General features: G+C 42.0%; 1 protein-coding gene and 2 non-coding genes across 3 annotated transcripts in view; 1 reads left to right on the top strand and 2 right to left on the bottom strand.

The window, feature by feature from the left end:
* LOC136862973 (angiotensin-converting enzyme) overlaps positions 1-1,124 on the bottom strand; it is a 278,093-nt gene extending 276,969 nt beyond the window's left edge. Inside the window, exon 1 of the mRNA XM_067139272.2 lies at positions 1,028-1,124. The gene's annotated coding sequence lies outside the window, so the exon portion shown is untranslated. The remainder of the gene's footprint in view (positions 1-1,027) is intronic.
* Positions 1,125-19,968: 18,844 nt separating this feature from the next.
* On the bottom strand, positions 19,969-20,040 carry TRNAG-UCC (transfer RNA glycine (anticodon UCC)). Its single transcript has one exon. It is a non-coding gene; the product is annotated as a tRNA-Gly (tRNA).
* A 1,885-nt stretch (positions 20,041-21,925) lies between these two features.
* Positions 21,926-21,997, top strand: TRNAG-UCC (transfer RNA glycine (anticodon UCC)). Its single transcript has one exon. It is a non-coding gene; the product is annotated as a tRNA-Gly (tRNA).
* Positions 21,998-22,352: the final 355 nt, after the last annotated feature.

The following is a 22,352-nucleotide window of genomic DNA, read 5'->3' as shown; positions in this document are numbered from 1 at the left end:
TAACTCTCTGTATTTACGAGCAATAAATTCCTTTAAATTTATGGGCGATACAATTAAAATGTGGTTGACAACAGTAAAGCAATATGCTCAGATTTTTGAGAATGCTGAAGACCTGTCCATCGATTCTCCAAGTTTCGGTTTCGACGCTGGTTAGCGGCAGGTTTAAAGGCTCCAGTGGGCCAGGCACCAGGACATATGATACGTTACGAATTACAGCAATTGAAAGGACGTTCATAATAACACCATTCAATTCCGGTAAACGTTGGAATTATTATTATTATTATTATTATTATTATTATTATTATTATTATTATTATTATTATATATTATATTATATTATTATTATTATTGTAAATTTAAATATCCACATCTCACTAGTGTAATGGAAATAAACCAAATATAAGAATGAATAAATGAATTGATTATTACGGCTAAAATTAACAGCGACTGAATCGGATAAAAAGGTACTATGCTTAGTTAATTACACCAACTCCTTGCTGAAAATATAAAGTTAAAATGTGCTGTAAAATCCTGCAATGAAAGTATTACGAGAACGTTCTCGTATTACTCTAATGCTCTTGCTTAACATATACCAGTAAGTAATCCTAGCAGTGTGTGGTAAGACGCAATACATGTTTTTTCCTTTTCAAAACAGTAAATATTTTTGATATTTATTATATCAAAGAAAGCTACTGTTTCTCAGATTTTATATTTATTACTTAAACTTGTTGGACATCATCATGCGTAGAAAGTAATTTAAAATTAATGTGAACTCCGAAAACCCCATTAAATTCCGGTAACGTTGGAAGTAAGAATTTCAGTTTCAGGTTACACCTGTAAAAATGTTTGCGAACCCTAGACACGACGAATATCGTAGATTAAGCCGAAAATGCTTAATATGCTATTTTTCCCCCACAGTCATTGTCAAAAAAATTAAAGAAAGGTGTATCTTTAAATGTAAGTGAATGGCAAAATCATTAGAGAGCTAATTCGTGCCATTTTACCTGTAAGCAAATAGTCCACTCACCTTGCAGCCGATATCAACAGCGACACACTAACAGAATCGTATTCCACAGACCAAGCACGCTATCACACGACACACACAACCGTTTCAAACCGCCACGCTTGCGGTACTAAACTGGCCCCGCTGCACCAAGCTCTGGTGAGGCCTGCCTCGTCCCCTCCCCTCCGCCGTCCTTTAACCCCGGGCAACTCTTGTGAAAGCCAAGAAAGTGGCCGTGTGACGTCACCAAGGTCATTACGCTCACGTGATGAGTGACATAACAGAAGCGACTCGAATATGTGACGTTCTTTTCAAGAGATTTAATTGATCGTGCCAACAGGAACAACCGACCGTGAAATAAAAACTGCCGGCGTTCCACGGTATCGTGATGTGCAAGCTATGTTTCTGATAAGAGGAATTGTGAGTTCATTTCATGTGACTCAAACTATTCCGGAATACGTGGGTCCGAAGACTGCGTGAGCCGGAAATGTAATAATAATAATAATAATAATAATAATAATAATAATAATAATAATAATAATCCACCTCTGTGGTGCAGTGATTAGTGCGATTAGCTGCCACCCCCGGAGGCCCTGGTTCCATTCTCGGCTATGCCACGAAATTTGAAAAATGGTACGAGGGCTGGAACGGGTTCCACTCAGCCTCGGGAGGTCAACTCAGTAGAGGGGAGTTCGATTTCCACCTCATATTTCCGTGGTTCTTCTCCAGGCAAATGCCGGGATAGTACCTAAATTAAGGCCACGGCCACTTTGTCTACACTATATCTTCCAATCTTCCTTGTCTATCCCTTCCAATCTTCCCATCCCCCGACAAGCAGGTGAGGCCACTTGGATGAGGTACTGGTCATTCTCCCCAGTTGTACCCCCCGACCCAAAGTCTCAAGCTCCAGGATACTGCCCTTGGGGTGGTAGAGGTGGGAAAAAACCTGCCGTGTAATTAATTATAAACACACTCTACGCGTTTCGAAAGGAACCTTGCTTTTCTTCATCAGGAGACAACAGAGAAATGAAACGACGCATTAAATGTTGCTAGGAGAAAGCAACAAAGAATTTAAAATGGTGCCCTAGAAAAAAAAACAGCCCTGGAGGGTAAGCAGGTTGAGAAAGAAAGATAATAATAATAATAATAATAATAATAATAATAATAATAATAATAATAATAATAATAATAATAATAATAATAATAGGGACTGTTGACCTAGGTGTAAAGCCCTTTTAAACAAGCATACCGAGCGAGTAGGCCGTGCGGTTAGGGACGCGCAGCTGTGAGCTTGTGTTCAGGAGATAGTGGTTTTAAATCCCACTGTCGGTAACTCTGAAGATGATTTTCTGTGGTTTCCCTTTTTCACACCAGGCAAATGCTGGGACTGTACCTCAGTTAAGGCCACGGTCACTTCCTTCACATTCCTAGCCCTTTCCTATCCCATCGTCGCGACGGTGTGTCGGTGCGACGTAAAGAAACTAGTAAAAAATCACGTAATAAATAATAATAATAATAATATTAATTCATGAAGTATATGTTGGGCTTATGCCGTGTAATTAGTTACAAACACACTCTACGCGTTTCGAAAGGAACCTTGCCTTTCTTCATCAGGAGATAACAGAGAAATGAAACGACGCATTAAAGTTTGCTAGGAGAAAGCAACAAAGAATTTAAAATGGTGCCCTGAGATGTAAAAGGGACGCCATTTTAGCCCCATGCTAGAGACAACGAATGGCAACAGTAAAGCATCATTCTCTAATGGTTCTGAAAACAGGTAGCCATGATTCACTGCGGTTGTAGCCTGTATCGCGGTTGAAATTATCTGGGTGCTTACGCATTTCAACCACCTCTCTGCTAATTCTTGGGCGATATTGCTTTATATTATCTGGGTGCTTACGCATTTCAACCATCTCCCTGATAATTCTTTGGCGATATTGCTTTATACGGGCAAGAACATCCACTTCTTGGAACAAGACATCATGACCAGGTGTTAAGTCGTGATCAGCAAAAGCTAATTTATCAGGTTGGTTGAGTCTGATACACCTGGTATGTTCTTTGGTGCGAGTACATACCGTTCTCCAAGTCTGCCCAATATATACCTTGACACAAGTACAGGGAACTCTGTAGAGACCAGGTTGTTGCAATTTAGACAAACTATCCTTAGTTGGTCGCGGGAGTTGCCTAGTCTTAATTGATGTTCCAAAAACAGTTCGTACATGGTGCTTACGTAAGATTTTAGCAATACGATCCGTCTTGTTAGGCATTGAACCCATGACCTTTGTTTGGACCAAAGGGTTCAATATGTAAGGTAGAGAAGCAGTTCCTTTTACATTTTTTCCTTAACAGACGACCGATTATGCGTCGATTTCAGAACCGTTGAGATCAAAGCTCTGCTGTAACTATTGCTCTCAAAGGTGGATCTCAAGGTGTTAATTTCCTCTTGTAGAGCTGACACTTCACAAATCCTCCTGGCCCTGGTAGTCAGAGTTGTAAGGATACCATGTCTCTGGGCAGGGTGATGGAGAGAATCTGCGTGGATATATCTATTGGTGTGTGTAGGCTTACGATAAACACGATGTCCTAAAGATCCATCCTCTTTCTTGGTGACGAGAACATCTAAAAATGGTATTTTGCCGTCAGATTCCATTTCCATGGCGAAACAAATGGATGGGTGCTGGCGATTAAGGTGATCCAGAAAGTGACCAAGATTGTCTTCACCTTCCGTCCATGCGACGAACGTATCACCAACATACCGCCACCAGGTCTTCGGTTTGCAAGGTGGCGACGAGAAAGCTTTCTCTTCGAAGTTATCCGTGAGGAAATTAGCCACAACAGGAGAGAGAGGACACCATCTGTCTGTTCAATATATTTCCCATTCCATAGAAAGTAGGAGGAGGTCATGCAGTGATAGAAAAGCTTTGCGATCTCTTCATAAAAAATATAATAATGAGAGACATAACACCATCAACAGGTACTCTCGTAAACAGAGACGCCACGTCGAGACTCACCAAGATATCACCTGGCTGAAGTAATAATAATAATAATAATAATAATAATAATAATAATAATAATAATAATAATAATAATAATAATAATAATAATAATTCTATCCAAGGCACTACAAAACAGGACTGAAGGGATAATAGAAAAAGAACTTGGTGAATACCAGGCAGGATTCCGGAAAGGGAGATCATGCAGCGAGCAAATTTTCAACCTAATCTCCATAATACAACTACGTGCACTCACAGCCAAAAATCTAGTGATTGTATTTGTGGATTTTAAGAAAGCCTATGATTCAGTCGACAGAGCAACCTTGATAAGCACGTTAGAAGAGTTTGGGATAGATAAAAAAACTAGAAATTTAATCAAAGAAACCATCACTGACACTACATCACAGGTTAAGTTTATGGGTATGTTGTCAAAACCATTCAAGATCGAAACAGGTGTCCGACAAGGGGACGGGATGTCACCACTTCTGTTTAATGTTATACTTGAAAAAGTGGTCAGAGAGTGGAGGAAGAGACTGATGGAATTAGGGGTGAAAAATGGAATATCACTGGGAAGATCTGGAATCAAAATTGACTGTCTAGCATTCGCAGATGATATGGCAATACTGGCAGAAGACACTGAAACAGCCAAGGTACAAATTGAAACACTTCAAGAGACTGCTGTAAAGACGGGACTTCAGATATCCTTCGAAAAGACGGAACTAATGATTCAGGACAAAAAGGATCCGACACAAAATATTGTCACCAAATATGGAACAATTAAAAGAGTACAGAAGTTTAAATATCTAGGGGAATGGATAACCCCAACAGGACTACCAGGAATAGCATTACAGGAAAGGGCAAGAAAGATAGAAGCAGCATACCAGTTATGTCGAAATGTCTACAATAAAAAATCGGTTTCATTCACTGCAAAAATCAGACATTACAACACTGTCATCAAACCAGAAAGTCTATATGCGATCGAATGTATTCCACTGAACAGGAAGGGCTTACTAGAAAACATTGAAAAGACAGAAAGGAAGATCTTGAGGAAGATACTAGGGCCCAGGAAAGTGGGTCAAGAATTTAGACTGCGACCAAATGAGGAACTATACAAAAGGACCGAAAAAATCACAACATCCTTCAAGAAGAGAAGACTGTGCTTCTACGGACACATTAAAAGAATGCCACCAGAGAGAACAGCCAAACGAATTCTGGAATACATGGAGAACAGGAAGACACAAACTAGCTGGCTTAAAGGGGTCAAGGAGGATATGGAGGAAAATAATATATCACAGCAGGCAGTATACAACAGACAGGAATACAGAAAAATCATCAACAAAATTAAGGGATTCCAAGATCAAAGTAGCAAAAAACGGACCGGCAACAACTGGTCACGAGAACGTAAAGAAGCCCACTCCGAAAGGATGAAGAAGTACTGGGCCGATCGAAAGAGGAAGAACCGTAAATGAATGATGCTTAACGTGGTCCATAGTAGACCTATTCGAAAACAAGAATAATAATAGTAATAATAATAATAATAATAATAATAATAATAATAATAATAATAATAATAATAATAACCTATTAGGTAGTGTTCAGTACATACCGAAGAAATGACACGTACAGAATAATTGGCCAACTGGACATCAGTACGATTCGAACCTATAACTTCCCGATTTCACGTCAGGTGCTCTACCGGTTCATTTCTGATGGTGTAGGTCATGCTTGTTCTGTTGGAAAGGTTCTAAGTTACACGTTTGGCACTTCTGCGAGCACAACTGTAGAGTGGGCACCTGTCAATTCTATCCTCTTTGCACCTGTGGGCCTATTTAAAGTGAATGAAATGAAATGAAATGTATGGCTTTTAGTGCCGGGATATCCCAGGACGGGTTCGGCTCGCTAGGTGCAGGTCTTTCTATTTGACTCCCGTAGGCGACCTGCGCGTCGTGATTAGGATGAAATGATGATGAGGACAACACATACTCCCAGCCCCCGTGCCATTGGAATTAACCAATTAAGGTTAAAATCCCCGACCCGGTCGGGAATCGAACCCGGGACCCTCTGAACCGAAACCCAGTACGGTGACCGTTCAGCCAACGAGTCGGACTTTAAAGTGAATGTTTAATTTTCACGACCATATTGTTCTTGAAATAAACTTTCGGCTTATTTGGCCGTGTCCAGTACGTACAGTATATGCCGAAGAGGTGTTACGTACAGAAAAGATGGCCAACAGTCCGCCTCTGTGGTGTAATGGTTAGTGTGATTAGCTGCCAACCCCAGAGGCCCGGGGTCGGCTCCCGGCTCTGCCACGAAATTTGAAGAAGTGGTCCGAGGGCTGGAATGGGGTCCACTCAGCCTCGTGAGGTCAACTGAGTAGAGGAAGGTTCGATTCCTACCTCAGCCATCCTTGAAGTGATTTTCCGTGTTTTTTCACTTCTCCTCCAGGCAAATGCTGGTATGGTACCTAACATAAAGCCACGGCCGCTTCCTTCCCCGGTCCTTGGTCATTCTTTCCAATCTTCGCATCCCCCACAAGGCCTCTGTACAGCATAGCAGTTGAGGCCGCCTGGGCGAGGTACTAGTCCTCCTCCCTAGTTGTATCCCGCCGACTGAATATCTCACGCTCCAGGACACTGCCCTTGAGGCGGTAGAGGGGGATCCCACGCTGAGTCCGAGGGAAAAGCTAACCCGGGAGGGTAACCAGATTAAGAAAGAAAGGTAGAAATAAATAAAAATGGCCAACTAGACACCAGTGCGATTCGAACCCAGAACCTTCTGGTGATTTAATAACCATAATAAACTCTACACCCAGGTTCGATTCCCAGATCTTCTATGAAATTTTAAAAGTGGTACGAGGACTGGAACGGGGTCCACTCAGCCTCGGGATGTCAACGGAGTATAGAGAATTCGATCCACGCCTCAGCCATCCCCCAAGTGGTTTTCCGTGGTTTCCACCTTCTTTTCAGGCAACTGGTGGGAGGACTAGGGGGTCTCACCTGCTATGTTGAACAGGGGCCTTGTGGGGATATGGAAAGATTGGAAGGAATAGGCAAGTGGGGAGGAAGCGGCCGTATCCTTAAGTTAGTTACTACCCGGGAATTTGCCTGGATAGGAAGTGGGTAACTACGGAAAAACCACTTCGAGGATGGCTGAGATGAGAATGAACCCCCTCCACACAGTTGACCTCCTGAGACTGAGTGGATCACGTTCCAGTCCTCGTGGCAAAGGCGGGAATCGAACCCGAGCCTCCGGGGGTGGCAGCTAATCACACTAACCACTACACCACAGAGCGGACATGTATGTAATAAAATACATCCCATAAATCCTTCCTGGACGTATCCTTAAAATGTCTCAACTTCCTTAACTTCCTTCCACCAGGGTAGTTCTTACTTGAATGCAGGCAGGTCGCTCCAATTGACTTAATATAAACGCGACCCGTGAGTGTTGTCAAAAGTGTGAAGTTATCGAGCGGAACGTTCAAAACCACAGTTGATTGAATTTTATGTATTGACTAGCTGATGTACCCGTGCTTCGCTACGGAATTCTACATTGTATACAGAATTCTAGTGTACACGTTGTGAGCATAACGTTACCCTAGAAACGCGACGGGAGGTCACCAAACATCTTTTCTCATATGAAGACTGAGGGAATTTTCACTGTAATGGTAGACCCAATTTCATACCATCAGTCACAATCAGGTTGGGATGTTTTCATTATAATGCCTTTTTACATCCTCAGATGTGGTTTTCCCAACTGTAATGAACATACAATGACGTCAATAAGAATGGCGCGATTAAAAGCAATGCTTTCATATTACAAAATACTCGTTCAAATGAAACACAACACATTTTCTCACTTTTAACGAACAGGACTACACTGCCTATCTAACAGTCCAAAGTTCCAGATCTGGAATGACCAAGCCGCAGACAGCCGTGATCCGTGAACATTCTTCGGCTTTCTTCGGCCGGGAGAGGGTCGAATAGTGGAGACTTCCACGGCAAAAACTATGCCCAATTACTATTCTGTTTCCTAGGAGTACCCGATGAGTCGGAAAATATAAATTCATTACACTGGTGTCGGAAAAATCTATCTGAGTTGAAGGCAAATTTTTCCTCCAAGTCAGAAGAGAAAGACCCTCTTCACTGCTAGTTTGGAATAAATTGAATGTAGAATTTAATAAAAATGAAGAGAAAGAAGCTTTTCTTAAGAAACGGCTCTTTACAGAGTTGAATTTTGTGTTATTTAATGAATATTGTGGGAGCCTCCGTGGCTCAGACGGCAGCGCGTCGGCCTCTCACCGCTGGATACCGTGGTTCAAATCCCGGTGACTCCATGTGAGATTTGTGCTGGGCAAAGCGGAGGCGGGACAGGTTTTTCTCCGGGTACTCCGGTTTTCCCTGTCATCTTTCATTCCAGCAACACTCTCCATTATCATTTCATAGCATTTATCATTCATTAACAAATCACCTTGGGAGTGGCGACCCCATTGTAATAACAGCCTATATATGTTTCATTCATTCCATCCCTGACCCGGTCAATGACTGGAAAACAGGTTGTAGGTTTTCATTTTCATTCAATGAATATTGTGGTGCTGTAATTGGAAAAGGATTAAATTGATATTCTAGACCAGGCCATACTACTACTACCACTAAGCGAGTCTCTGCCTTAAGCATGCACACTGCTCATTCAAAACAGCACGTCAGGGTAGGGATAGAATAGCTGAAATACTATGATGATCCAGTGTGTTACGTACCAGCTGCATCAGAAAATGTATGAACCAGAGGAATGGCATGCTAAAGAAGAAAGTTTTCTAACTCCCCGTCTATTTCCCGCCAATATTCAGTCAGGCTGTTATACTCGGTAGTCGGTAAGAAGCAGTAATCCCATCTATCGGAGCTGAGAGGCAGCATAAGAGACGACGAACATCACAATAAACAGTGGTCAATGTAATGTTATTGTTGATCAATGTTACGCACTTTCGATATTATAGGCCTTCACATTTCGTTTTCTTCCGACTCAGAAAAACCGCTCTTATCATAGTCGGTACGGCAAAACTATATAAAAGATAAATGATCGGAAATTGTATTCTCTATAACTTTTTTATATTGTACTTTTCGATAGGACCAATAACATTGGTATTTAAAAATTACATTTTAGGCACCTTCCCCTAAACTACAATTTAATCCAGGATGAATAAAATTGTTTATAGCTTAGACTATAGTTTCTTATTCTCCGACTCTATATACCGATTTCCATTACATTCTGTTAACCCATTTTCTCGTGGCTCAGCGTTGATATGGACTTAACAACAAAAATACAAATTCATTAATATCTGTGTTATCGTAGCCGGTACGGTAAAAATGTATAAGACATAAATGGTCAGAAATTTAATTCTCTATAACTTTTGTTATGTATTATTTATCGATACGGCAACTAATAAAATAAATATTTGAGAATTACATTTAGGCCTTTCCCTAAACTACCATTTCAATAAGCGTAAATAAAATTGTAGTGGCTCATTCTCCGACTTTGCATACGAATTTTCAATAAAACAGGACCACTAATACATTACATACATACATTATCATTATAGACTGTTATGCCTTTCAGCGTTCAGTCTGCAAGCCTCTGAGAATTTACTAAACGTCGCCACAATCCTCGATTTGCAACTAGTGTTGTGGCCTCATTTAATTCTATACCTCTTATCTTTAAATCGTTAAAAACCGAGTCTAACCATCGTCGTCTTGGTCTCCCTCTACTTCTCTTACCCTCCATAACAGAGTCCATTATTCTCCTAGGTAACCTATCCTCCACCATTCGCCCCACATGACCCCACCACCGAAGCCGGTTTATGCGTACACCTTCATCCATCGAGTTCATTCCTAAATTAGCCTTTATTTCCTCATTCCGAGTACCATCCTGCCATTGTTCCCACCTGTTTGTACCAGCAATCATTCTTGCTACTTTCATGTCTGTTACTTCTAACTTATGAATAAGATATCCTGAGTCCACCCAGCTTTCGCTCCCGTAAAGCAAAGTTGGTCTGAAAACAGACCGATGTAAAGATAGTTTCGTCTGGGAGCTGACTTCCTTCTTACAGAATACTGCTGATCGCAACTGCGAGCTCACTGCATTAGCTTTACTACACCTTGATTCAATCTCACTTAGTAGGCCTATATTACCATCCTGGGAGAACACACAACCTAAATACTTGAAATTGTCGACCTGTTCTAGCTTTGTATCACCAATCTGACATTCAATTCTTTTGAATTTCTTACCTACTGACATCAATTTAGTCTTCGAGAGGCTTTTTCATACCATACTCATTGCACCTATTTTCAAGTTCCAAGATATTAGACTGCAGGCTTTCGGCACAGTCTGCCATTAAGACCAAGTCGTCAGCATAGGCCAAACTGCTTACTACATTTCCACCTAACTGAATCCCTCCCTGCCATTTTATACCTTTCAGCAGATGATCCATGTAAACTACGAACAACAAAGGTGAAAGATTACAGCCTTGTCTAACCCCTGTAAGTACCCTGAACCAAGAACTCATTCTACCATCAATTCTCACTGAAGCCCAATTGTCAACATAAATGCCTTTGATTGATTTTAATAATCTACCTTTAATTCCATAGTCCCCCAGTATGGCGAACATCTTTTCCCTCGGTACCCTGTCATATGCTTTCTCTAGATCTACGAAACATAAACACAACTGCCTATTCCTCTCGTAGCATTTTTCAATTACCTGGCGCATACTGAAAATCTGATCCTCACAGCCTCTCTCTGTGGTCTGAAAAAACACTGGTTTTCATCCAACTTCCTCTCAACGACTGATCGCACCCTCCCTTCCAAGATCCCAGTGAATACCTTGCCTGGTGTACTAATCAATGAGATACCTCGATAGTTGTTGCAATCCTTCCTGTTCCCTTGCTTATAGATAGGTGCAATTATTGCTTTTATCCAATCTGAAGGTACCTTACCAACACTCCACGCTAATTTTACTACTCTATGAAGCCATTTCATCCCTGCCTTCCCACTATACTTCACCATTTCAGGTCTAATTTCACCTATTCCTACTGCCTTATGACAATGGAGTTTATTTACTATTCTTTCCATTTCCTCAAGCATAATTTCACCAACATCATTTTCCTCCTCCTCATGAGCTTGGCTGTTTGCAACACCACCAGGATGATTTCCTTCTACATTGAGAAGATGTTCAAAATATTCCCTCCACCTCTCCAGTGATTCCCTGGGATCTATTATGAGTTCACCTGAATTACTCAAAACACTGTTCATTTCCTTTTTCCCCTCCCTTCCTAAGATTCTTTATTACTGTCCAGAAAGGTTTCCCTGCTGCTTGACCTAGCCTTTCCAGGTTATTACCAAAATCTTCCCATGACTTCTTTTTGGATTCAACAACTAGTTGTTTCGCTCTGTTTCTTTCATCTACGTACCAATCCCTGTCTGCCTCGGCCCTTGTTTGGAGCCATTTCTGATAAGCCTTCTTTTTACGTTTACAAGCTCCTCTCACTTCATCATTCCACCAAGATGTTCGCCTTTTCCCATCTTTACACACAGTTGTTCCTAGGCATTCCCTTTCTGTTTCTACTACAGAATCCCTGTATGCCACCCATTCACTTTCTATATCCTGAACCTGCTTACTGTCTACTGTTCGAAACTTCTCACTAATCATATCCATGTACTTCTGTCTAATTTCCTCGTCCTGGAGATTTTCTACCCATATTCGTTTGCAGACAGATTTCACTTTCTCTACCCTAGGCCTAGAGATACTTAGTTCACTACAGATCAGATAGTGGTCTGTATCATCGAAAAATCCGCGAAAAACTCGTACATTCCTAACAGATTTCCTGAATTCAAAGTCTGTTAAGATATAGTCTATTATGGATCTGGTACCCCTAGCCTCCCATGTGTAGCGGTGAATAGCCTTATGCTTGAAGAATGTATTCGTAACAGCTAAACCCATACTAGCACAGAAGTCCAGCAAACGCTTCCCATTCCCATTAGCTTCCATATCTTCCCCACATTTACCAATCACCCTTTCGTATCCTTCAGTTCTATTCCCAACTCTCGCATTGAAATCGCCCATTAGCACTATTCTATCCTTGCTGCTGACCCTGACCACGATGTCACTCAATGCTTCATAAAACTTGTCAACTTCATCCTCATCTGCACCCTCACATGGTGAATACACGGACACAATTCTTGTCCTAATTCCTCCCACTGACAAATCTACCCACATCATTCGCTCATTTACGTGCCTAACAGAAACTATGTTGCGTGCAATGGTATTCCTGATAAAGAGCCCTACCCCAGACTCTGCCCTTCCCTTTCTAACACCCGTCAAGTACACTTTATAATCTCCCACCTCTTCCTCATTATCTCCCCTTACCCGAATATCACTTACTCCTAGCACATGCAGATGCATCCTCTTTGCTGACTCAGCCAGTTCTACCTTCTTTCTTCCATAAGCCCCATTAATATTGATAGCTCCCCATCGAATTCCATTTCGTTCGCCAAGTTGTTTCCAAGGAGTCCCTCGCCTGTCAAATGGGAGTGGGACTCCATTACTCCCATAGGTCCGAGGCTTGCTTAATATGTTCTGAGCTCGGTAAATTCATGAAGCAGGATGCTGCCTTACTTGCACATAGTCCAAGTGAGGATCTCTCCTCTAACGGGTTATGGACCACCGGTGAATTTTATAGTCCTAGCCGCCTGAGCACAAGGAGGGCCACGACTCAGAATATGTCCGAGATGCCCACTCCCATTCCATAGCAACTGGTATCCCGACTCTCAGGACCACTTACTAGGCCACTCAGCCGTTGCCCATGGTTCACGAACTAGGACGTGACTACAGTAACCCACAAACATGAACCATAGGACCACTAATAACGTAAATATTTAAAAATTAAATTTTAGACCTTCCCCTAAACTATCATTTCACTCAGCGTGAGAAAAATTATTCATAGGCTAGATTGTAGCGACGTATTCCTCGACTTTTCATGCACATTTTTATGAATATAGGACTACTAAAAAAATATTTGAAAATTAAATTTTAGGCCTTCCCCTAAACTACCATTTCTATCAGCGTGAATAATATTATTTATGGCCTAGATTGTAGCGACTTATTCCTCGACTTTGCATACCGATTTTCATTAAATTCTCTTTGGCCGCTTTCTAGTGATGCGTGTACTACATACATACAGACAGACAGACAGACAGACAGACAGACAGACAGACAGACAGACAGACAGACAGACAGACAGACAGACAGACAGACAGACAGACAGAAATTACGGAAAAGTAAAAAGTGCATTTTCTGGTTACTGTGGACATGACCAATACAGATATACCAATCTTTTCAAATTCTGAGCAATGTACAGACAAAACTCTTATTTTATATACACTTACTGACAGAGCAAATGCAACACCAAGAAGGAGTGGTCAGAGCTTTATGCCAATTGCAGGGTAGACTGACGTCACTGAGGTATGCTCATGATGTGAAATGCGCCGCTGTGCTGCGCACGTAGCGAACGATAAATGGGACACGGCGTTGGCGAATGGCCCACTTCGTACCGTGATTTCTCAGCCGACAGTCATTGTAGAACGTGTTGTCGTGTGCCACAGGACACGTGTATAGCTAAGAATGCCAGGCCGCCGTCAACGGAGGCATTTCCAGCAGACAGACGACTTTACGAGGGGTATGGTGATCGGGCTGAGAAGGGCAGGTTGGTCGCTTCGTCAAATCGCAGCCGATACCCATAGGGATGTGTCCACGGTGCAGCGCCTGTGGCGAAGATGGTTGGCGCAGGGACATGTGGCACGTGCGAGGGGTCCAGGCGCAGCCCGAGTGACGGCAGCACGCGAGGATCGGCGCATCCGCCGCCAAGCGGTGGCAGCCCCGCACGCCACGTCAACCGCCATTCTTCAGCATGTGCAAGACACCCTGGCTGTTCCAATATCGACCAGAACAATTTCCCGTCGATTGGTTGAAGGAGGCCTTCACTCCCGGCGTCCGCTCAGAAGACTACCATTGACTCCACAGCATAGACGTGCACGCCTGGCATGGTGCCGGACTAGAGTGACTTGGATGAGGGAATGGCGGAACGTCGTGTTCTCCGATGAGTCACGCTTCTGTTCTGTCAGTGATAGTCACCGCAGACGCGTGTGGCGTCGGCGTGGAGAAAGGTCAAATCCGGCAGTAACTGTGGAGCGCCCTACCGCTAGACAACGCGGCATCATGGTTTGGGGCGCTATTGCGTATGATTCCACGTCACCTCTAGTGCGTATTCAAGGCACGTTAAATGCCCACCGCTACGTGCAGCATGTGCTGCGGCCGGTGGCACTCCCGTACCTTCAGGGGCTGCCCAATGCTCTGTTTCAGCAGGATAATGCCCGCCCACACACTGCTCGCATCTCCCAACAGGCTCTACGAGGTGTACAGATGCTTCCGTGGCCAGCGTACTCTCCGGATCTCTCACCAATCGAACACGTGTGGGATCTCATTGGACGCCGTTTGCAAACTCTGCCCCAGCCTCGTACGGACGACCAACTGTGGCAAATGGTTGACAGAGAATAGAGAACCATCCCTCAGGACACCATCCGCACTCTTATTGACTCTGTACCTCGACGTGTTTCTGCGTGCATCGCCGCTCGCGGTGGTCCTACATCCTACTAAGTCGATGCCGTGCGCATTGTGTAACCTGCATATCGGTTTGAAATAAACATCAATTATTCGTCCGTGCCGTCTCTGTTTTTTCCCCAACTTTCATCCCTTTCGAACCACTCCTCCTTGGTGTTGCATTTGCTCTGTCAGTCAGTGTATATAGATGCGTTTTTCCTCAATAAGAAACCAAAAACAAAAATAAGAACCATTAAATTTGTACAAGGTGGGAAGTTCTGAATTGAACGCAGGTTATTTGAAATATTCGTTTATTTGCTCAAAGAACAGCTAATCATAAATGCAATGGACCGTCAGCACAGCGCCCGCTCCAAAATATCGGGCGACAAGGCACCCTGTTATGATGTCGTGGGGTACCGAGTTGAGGCTGCCTAATATACGTCAAGATATGTATTTTTCCAGGGTCCAGTCTTAGGGATTTCTTGAGTAGTACTTCTAGTTTGGCTTGCTGTGGACCATGAGGAACAAGTGGTTCTACTTCAAGAATTTCTTCATTCTTTCACTGAAGTTCCTCACCCTTTCCTCAGACCAGATGTACTTGGCCTTTGTAATCTTATTTGTGCTGGAACCCCTCAAATTTCTTAACTTTCACATGAAGCACCTCTCTATTTCAGATGTCCTTTGGACTGATCCCACTCAATACTTCTCTCTCTTCTTCAAACCATTCAATGATGTTCCAGTAATTGATGATATTCATCGTCAGCCTACATTCAATCATTCTGATGAGGTGCCCATAAAACTTCAAAGTCTTCTCTTGCGTTTCTTATCTTTAATCTTATCTACCTATTTGTATAGCTCTTCGTTTATCCTTTTGCTCCACGTACCACTTGTCCTTTTCATTGGTCCCAGGTTCTTCTTTATTTTCTTTCTTTCTTTCTTTCTTTCTTTCTTTCTTTCTTTCTTTCTTTCTTTCTTTCCTCTCTACTTTGATTTCCCCTTTCTTGTTCAATATCATGCATTCCAAACTCTTTAAACCGTGATTCTCGCGTTATAGGAGATAGCTTTCTTGTTATATCTATCATTACCTTGAGCAGCACTAATATAACGAAATGGTAAGCTGACATTCAACAGATATTTCTCAATAATTTAACTTAGTTATAACACTGCAATATTATTATGTCCTTAATTTAGTACGCTGTTTACTTCTTTCTGTTTGCTAGTTACTAAACGTCGCACTAACACGATTTTCGGCGAGCAAAGAATAGAAAGGGAAGCAGCTTTGGCCTCCATTAAGATACATCTCCTTAGTTTGAAAATGGGAAATCATGGAAATAAATAAATAAATAAATAAATAAATAAATAAATAAATAAATAAATAAATAAATAAATAAATAAATAAATAAATAAATAAATAAATAAATAAATAAATAAATAAATAAATAAATAAATAAATAAATAAATAAATAAATAAATAAATAAATAAATATAAATAAATAAATAAATAAACGTCCGCCTCTGTGGTGTAGTGGTTAGCGTGATTAGCTGCCACCCCCGAAGGTCCGGGTTCGATTCCCGGCTCTGCCACGAAAATTTGAAAAGTGGTACGAGGGCTGGAACGGGGTCCACTCAGCCTCGGGAGGTCAACTGAGTAGAGGTGGGTTAGATTCCCACCTCAGCCATCCTCGAAGTGGTTTTCCGTGTTTTCCCACTTCTCCTCCAGGCGAATGCCGGGATGGTACCTAACTTAAGGTAGAGGTGAGATCCCTCGCTGAGTCCGAGGGAAAAGCCGAACCTGGAGGGTAAACAGATGATGATGATTTTTCGTTAAAAATTAAATAAATTGAAAAAGAGGTTCAACCTATTCAATACATAAGAGAAAGAAATGTAGTGATTACATTCTTATTTAATAGTAACCATAAATGGGACCGGTTTCGACCCTAGTCCAGGTCATCGTCAGCCGTAAAAACATGTAAAACAATGCATATGAAAAAGAAAAAGAAAAAGATTAAGTGAACTCTGGATCGGTATAAGATGAAAAATAAATTAACGATGGGGGTAGAAATTGTGAGTCACTTAAAAGAAAACAGTACGTAATATTAAGAATGGTAGTATGGCACACGCAATGATAGGCGGAGTCTCACAATGTTTATGAATATTGGAGAACGGTCAAATGGGTCAGTTTCCACACTCTGTCAGGCACAAAGCCACAACACTATCAAATAATATATGAAGATCATAAATAACTTGAAGTCGCAGACGAATAGATTTGTAGAAGCAAACCGCCAGCTCCCGGTGATCAGCGCGGCATATTCAAGGTCATGCGCTGCGGTCTCGAACGCCAAAGTAGAATGGAGAATATATTGAAGGTCCAGTATTTGTCTTGGTTGCGGGAAGTTAAGTACGTATATATAGAAATATACAACGCAAATCAGTATAATTGAATGAGTACTTGTGCTCCTGCTAAGTTCTTGGAAAACAGTTGACTTGATAAAACAATTGTAAAGAGAAAAAATATAGTAAAAAGCGCAATATCGGAAAACAAATGAAAACTTATATGCACAGTGAGCTATCTTTTAAATTGAAAAAAATTTTAGGTCATGATTGAAGTAGTCGAAGTTGGCACAAGACAAGAGTTAAAATTTGAAAGAGGAGAACCGAAATGAAGGTCGATGTTTTTATATATATATATATATATATATATATATATAATAGAGAAGGTAGAATAAATTAACAGAGGAAGAGTGATAGTGAAATAAGAGAAAGAATAAAAGAAATTGAAGTTAGATGGTATTGAGGAAGGATAAGATAGGGAAATGAAGGAGGGGTAGTTTAGGGTAGGTTAGGAGGGTGGGTTATTGGAGGTAGAAAATGTGGGTGGGAACTTTGTAAGGCATGGAAAATAGAATTGTGGTTTTGGAATTTGGAATTTTTGAGAAGAAGAATTAGGAAGTCAAAAAGCATATTGGGTTTTTCAGAAATGTCGTTTAAATTGAAATTAGGGTTGAAGTACTGGTCAAGGTGGATAAAGCAATTTTCATTAATGTTTAAGAGGGGGCCTTTGTTAATGATTTTAAGTATATTCATGTCATTGTCAATACTGGTGAAACTATGCTTGGAGTCTTGTATGTGCTGTCCTATGGCAGAGAATCTGTTGTATTTAATGGCGTTGACATGTTCAGAGTACCTGATATTAAAGTTGCGGCCAGTTTGTCCGACGTAGGAGGAATTGCAGTTGTTGCATTTGAATCTGTATACACCAGATTTAGAAAAAGCATTAGACTTATTTAGAGATTTAGAGTTGTGTAATATATCAAGATTTCTATTGTTAGTTCTAAAAGAAATTTTCATGTTATGTTTTTAAAAAATATTAGTTATTTTATAAGCATCCTGAGAGAAAGTGAAGGTGGAAAAAGCAGTTGGTTTTATTGTGTCTTTAGATAAAGTGGTTTTTGGACGGTGTTTGAATTTGTTGATGATGCGGTTTATGAAGGAGTTGTTAAAGCCATTGAATTTAGCAATGTTGCGGATGGTGTTTAATTCATTATTTAAATCATTTTTGGACATAGGGGTGTTGAAGGCACGAAAAATTAAGCTGTTATAAGTAGCACGTTTATGAGCTTGGGGGTGCGAAGAATCTTGTCTTATTGTGGTTGCTGTTTGGGTTGGTTTTCTGAAAATTTTGTAAGATAAAAAAGAAGGATGTCTAGTAATAGTTAGGTCTAGAAAATTAAGAGTTTGGTTGTGTTCTGATTCGAGGGTGAATTTAACCCACCCTCCTAACCTACCCTAAACTACCCCTCCTTCATTTCCCTATCTTATCCTTCCTCAATACCATCTAACTTCAATTTCTTTTATTCTTTCTCTTATTTCACTATCACTCTTCCTTTGTTAATTTATTCTACCTTCTCTATTATATATATATATATAAAACATCGACCTTCATTTCAGTTCTCCTCTTTCAAATTTTAACTCTTGTCTTGTGCCAACTTCGACTACTTCAATCATGACCTAAAATTTTTTCAATTTAACAAATAGCGCACTGTGCGTATAAGTTTTCATTTGTTTTCCGATATTGCGCTTTTTACTATATTTTTTTCTCTTTACAATTGTTTTATCAAGTCAACTGTTTTCCAAGAACTTAGCAGGAGCACAAGTACTCATTCAATTATACTGATTTGCGTTGTATATTTCTATATATACGTACTTAACTTCCCGCAACCAAGACAAATACTGGACCTTCAACATATTCTCCATTCTACTTTGGCGTTCGAGACCGCAGCGCATGACCTTGAATGTGCCGCGCTGATCACCGGGAGCTGGCGGTTTGCTTCTACAAATCTATTCGTCTGCGACTTCAAGTTATTTATGATCTTCATATATTATTTGATAGTGTTGTGACTTTGTGCCTGACAGAGTGTGGAAACTGACCCATTTGACCGTTCTCCAATATTCATAAACATTGTGAGACTCCGCCTATCATTGCGTGTGCCATACTACCATTCTTAATATTACGTACTGTTTTCTTTTAAGTGACTCACAATTTCTACCCCCATCGTTAATTTATTTTTCATCTTATACCGATCCAGAGTTCACTTAATCTTTTTCTTTTTCTTTTTCATATGCATTATTTTACATGTTTTTACGGCTGACGATGACCTGGACTAGGGTCGAAACCGGTCCCATTTATGGTTACTATTAAATAAGAATATAATCACTACATTTCTTTCTCTTATGTATTGAATAGGTTGAACCTCTTTTTCAATTTATTTAATTTTTAACGTTAATACTTTCAATACGGAACAATGAAATTTTTATCTTTAGATGATGATGATGATGAAATAAATAAACATAGCTTCATTCTTCGTTATAGCATTTTATCCAGTTATTTAATAACTATCTGTGGACTGGGCCCAGTTTTGCGGCTAAATACCTTTCGTGAAGCAAGTCCTGTGTGGAAGTATGTAGTCACTAATTAGTGTTCTTGTAGTCGTTGGTTGTGTAGTGTGTTCCGTGTAAATGAATGTGTGTGTGTTTAGAAGAACAGAGATACCGAGTCCCCGCGACAGAGGAATTAATCAAAGTCTCTTAAAATACTCGTCTGGCCAGGAGTCGACCCCAGAACCCTCTGAACCGAAGGTCGCTACGATGACTATTCGCTCAAGTAGCCGGAATGTTATACAAATAAACAAAGAAATATGTCTCAGAACAGAAAACAGCGTGAAACATGTTAAAAGAGTAATCTACATCAACTACTTTCTGTTGCTCATTGGAAACGTGCTGGCGTCTATCAAATATTTCTCGCAGTATGACAGAAAGCTTTCAAAAATCTGTGCGATGGCCGGGAATCGAACCCGGATCAACTGCTTGGAAGGCAACTATGCTCACCATTACACCACCATCGCACGCTGAAACGAGCGGCTATAGTCGGTACAGTGGGCGTACTTCTACTGTATTAGCAGGAAGTAGTTTCAAGAGCGTTTTGTTTTCAGCGTGAACTCTATTTGGATCCCAAACATTTCCACTGTCAGCCATGCGTCACTGCAGAGGCGTACGTGAAATGAGGTAGTTTCCAATTGCTTTCCTCATCGAGCAAAATCCACATATTTGGCGGACTGAGTGGTTCAGACGGTTGAGGCGCTGGCTTTTGACCCCAACTTGGCATATTCGATCCTGGCTCAGTCCGGTGGTATTTGAAGGTGCTCAAATACGTCACCTTCGGGTCGATAGATTTACTTGCACGTAAGGAAGCTCCTGCGTGACTAAATTCCGGCACATCGGCCTCTCCGTAAACCTTAAAAAGTAGTCAGTGGGACATTAAGCCAATAACATCAATATCATCATCATCATCATCATCTGTTTACCCTCCAGGGTCGGCTTTTCCCTCGGACACAATGAGGGATCCCACCTCTACCGCCTCAAGGGCAGTGTCCCGGAGCTTCAGACTCTTGGTCGGGGATACAACTGGGGAGAATGACCAGTACCTCGCCCAGGCGGCCTCACCTGCTATGCTGAACAGGGGCCTTGTGGAGGGATGGGAAGATTGGAAGGTATAGGCAAGGAAGAGGGAAGGAAGTGGCCTTATGTTAGGTACCATCCCGGCATTCGCCTGTAGGAGAAGTGGGAAACCACGGAAAACCACTTCCAGGATGGCTGAGGTGGGAATCGAACCCACCTCTACTCAGTTGACCTCCCGAGGCTGAGTGGACCCCGTTCCAGCCCTCATACCACTTTTCAAATTTCGTGGCAGAGCCGGGAATCGAACCCGGGCCTCCTGGGGTGACAGCTAATCACGCTAACCACTACACCACAGAGGCGGCACGGAGGTCCGGGTTCGATTCCCGGTTCTGCCACGAAATTTGAAAAGTGGTACGAGGGCTGGACCGGGGTCCACTCAGCCTCGGGAGGTCAACTGAGTAGAGGTGGGTTCGATTCCCACCTCATCCATCCTCGAAGTGGTTTTCCGTGGTGTCCCACTTCACCTCCAGGCGAATGCCGGGATGGTACCTAACGTAAGGCCACGACCGCTTCCTTCCCTCATCCTTGCCTATCCCTTCCAATCTTCCCATCCCCCTACAAGGCCCCTGTTCACCATAGCAGGTGAGGCCGCCTGGGCGAGGTACTGGTCATACTCCCCAGTTGTATCCCCCGACCATGAGTCTGAAGCTCCAGGACACTGCCCTTGTGGCGGTAGAGGTGGGATCCCTCGCTGAGTCCGAGGGAAAAACCGAACCTGGAGGGTAAACAGATGATGATGATGATGATTATTAAAATCCGCAGAATGCTTAAATCCCTACATAACATATTCACACCATTCATAACAGGGACTAGCTGCATAAGGAATTGTGTTTGAACATCACTCTTATATCAGTCAATTCCACATTTGTCAAAGCCAAAAATGAAACTACGATAGATCAATGAAAGCAACAAACATAGGCTACCAAGCTAGTGGGTGCGCGTTTGGGTCATGTAGCTGTCAGCTCACATTCGGAAGATAGTGGGTTCGAACCGCACTGTCGGCAGCCCTAAGATGGTTTTCCGTGGTTTCCCATTTTCACATCAGGCAACTCCTGGGTCTGTACATTCATTTATTAAGGCCACAGTCCGTTCCTATCCATTCCTAGCCCTTTCCTAACCCATCGTCGCCGTAAGAGCCATCTGTGGCCGGTGCGATGTAAAGCAAACTGTAAAAAAAAAAAAGGACAACTTTAGGCTGATTTACATTAGGCTAGTATTTATTCTAACCATACTAGAACGCACTGTACAGACTATAGGCGCTCGCTTCAGCGTGCGATGGTGGTGTAATGGTGAGCATAGTTGCCTTCCAAGCAGTTGATCCGGGTTCGATTCCCGGCCATCGCACAGAGTTTTGAAAGCTTTCTATCATACTGCGAGAAATATTTGATAGACGCCATGCCAGAGAGGTCTGGGTTTCGAAACACCGGCTGTCGAAGATAAAAGTAGTGTTCTGAAATGCACTTTAACCTTGAATTAAAATTAACAAATACAGACTGAATGTAAATTGGTATGATATATTTTGAGGACATATTCCTAACATCCTGTTTACCCTCCAGGGTCGGCTTTTCCCTCGGACTCAGCAAGTGATCCCACCTCTACCGCCTCAAGGGCAGTGTCCTGGAGCTTCAGACTCTTGGTCGGGGGATACAACTGGGGAGTATGACCAGTACCTCGCCCAGGCGGCAGCACCTGCTATGCT

The sequence above is a fragment of the Anabrus simplex genome, chromosome 1 (genome assembly GCF_040414725.1).
Source record: "Anabrus simplex isolate iqAnaSimp1 chromosome 1, ASM4041472v1, whole genome shotgun sequence".
In the NCBI taxonomy this organism is placed as follows: Eukaryota; Metazoa; Arthropoda; class Insecta; order Orthoptera; family Tettigoniidae; genus Anabrus; species Anabrus simplex.
The sequence above is the reverse complement of the archived record's forward strand: the minus strand, read 5'-3'. Positions and strand labels throughout refer to the sequence as shown.